Raw genomic sequence first — 2,043 nt, forward strand, 5'->3', positions numbered from 1 at the left:
CAGAGGGAGGTTTTAATAATAAAGTAGATAAGATGACCTGTCCTGTGGATACCAGTCAGCCTCTTTCCCCAGCAACTCCTGTTATTGCCCAATGGGCTCATGAACAAAGTGGTCAGGGTGGTAGAGATGGAGGTTATGCAATGGGCTCAGCAACATGGACTTCCACTCACCAAGGCTGACTTGACAACAGCCACTGCTGAGTGCCCAGTCTGCCAGCAGCAGAGACCCACACTCAGCCCCCAATATGGCACCAGTCCCCAAGGTGAGCAGCCAGCTACATGATGGCAGGTTGATTACATTGGACCACTCCCTTCATGGAAGGGGCAGCGATTTGTTCTAATTGGAATAGACACATACTCTGGATATGGGTTTGCTTTCCCTGCATGCAATACTTCTGCCAAAACTACCATCTGTGGGCTTACAGAATGCCTTATCCATCATCATGGTATTCCACACAGCATTGCTTCTGATCAGGGAACACACTTCGCAGCAAATGAAGTGTGGAAATGGGCACATACTCATGGAATTCTCTGGTCTTACCATTTTCCCCATCATCCAGAAGCAGCTGGATTGATAGAACAGTGGAATGGCCTTTTGAAAACTCAATTATGGTGCCAACTAGGTGGCAATACCTTGAAGGGCTGGGGTAATGTTCTCCAGGAAGCTGTGTATGCTCTGAATCAGTGTCCACTGTATGGTGCTGTTTCTCCCATAGCCAGGATCTATGTATCCAGGAACCAAGTGGTGGAAATGGGAGTGGTACCACTCACTATTACCCCTAGTGATCCACTAGGAAAATTTTTGCTTCCTGTCCCTGTGACCCTGAGCTCTGCTGGTCTACAGGTTTTAGTTCCAAAAGGGGGAGTGCTTCCACCTGGAGAAATAAGGATTCCATTGAACTGGAATCTAAGATTGCCACCTGGCCACTTTGGGCTATTCATGCCCCTGGATCAACAAGCCAAGAAGGGGATTACATTGCTGGCTGGGGTGATTGACCCTGACTATCAGGGGGAGATAGGACTGCAGCTACACAATGGAGGTAAAGAAGAGTTTTCTTGGAATATAGGAGATCCCCTAGGGCATCTTTTAGTACTACCATGCCCTGTGATGAAAATCAATGGAAAACTACAACAACCCAATCCAGGCAGGGCTACCAATGGCTCTGAAACCTCAGGAATGAAGGTTTGGGTCACCCCACTCCTGGTACCAAAATCTGTTCTAGTTTGCTACGGGCCGGAATGCAATATCCCAGAAACAGATTGGCTTTTAAAAAGGGGAATTTAGCTCTCTCAGCTCTGCAGAGTTACACCTGACCTGACATGTGTGACTTTCGTAATGGAGGAGAGAGAGAAAGGATCTCCTTGGGACCTCAGAGGGGCCTCACTGTGGCCTTTCTTTCCTCGAGGGGTGCTACAGGCCCTTGGGGGGAAATTTAATAAGTTGCTAGTTTACAGTACTAAGGCCATGAAAAATGTCCAAACTAAGGAATATAGGAAAAGATATCTTGATTCAAGAAAAGCCAATGGGTCCAGAACAATGGATATGCTTTCTATTAATCAGTGCTTGCTTGTTGTTAAAACTAGAGTCCTTGGGCCATATCCTGTATTCTTATTTGATTGACAGTTAATGCATTTCATTCATTCATTCATGTTTGAGGTCTGCCTTGGTCCATCCCACTTTCAGAGTTCCTACTTATTTTTTGTCTTTATGGCTCTGATCAAAGCAAGCACATCTCTGGAGCAGCTCCTCAACTAGCCAGAATATCATCTTCTAGTGTAGTGATTCTCGCTATTCCTAGACCACTGCCTACCTTGGACTCTACCCCTTCCCAGATCTTCTGAATTTCCAAATGTCCTCTTAGGTGGCAAAACCCAATAGTCTGCATTTTAACAAGCATCATTGTGACTCTTGTGTCCACTGAAGTTTGAGAACAATTGGCCAGGCTTTTGCAAGGTGTTCTTTTTTTTTTAATTGACATATCTTCACAAACATACAGTCCATACACGGTGAACAATCAGTGGCTCACAATATCATCACATAATT

General features: G+C 45.4%; 1 non-coding gene across 1 annotated transcript; it reads left to right on the forward strand.

The window, feature by feature from the left end:
* The first annotated feature begins 1,283 nt into the window (after positions 1 to 1,283).
* Positions 1,284 to 1,418, forward strand: LOC143685433 (small nucleolar RNA SNORA64/SNORA10 family). Its single transcript, XR_013176658.1, has one exon. It is a non-coding gene; the product is annotated as a small nucleolar RNA SNORA64/SNORA10 family (small nucleolar RNA).
* Positions 1,419 to 2,043: the final 625 nt, after the last annotated feature.

The sequence above is a fragment of the Tamandua tetradactyla genome, chromosome 5 (genome assembly GCF_023851605.1).
Source record: "Tamandua tetradactyla isolate mTamTet1 chromosome 5, mTamTet1.pri, whole genome shotgun sequence".
Lineage (NCBI taxonomy): Eukaryota > Metazoa > Chordata > Mammalia > Pilosa > Myrmecophagidae > Tamandua > Tamandua tetradactyla.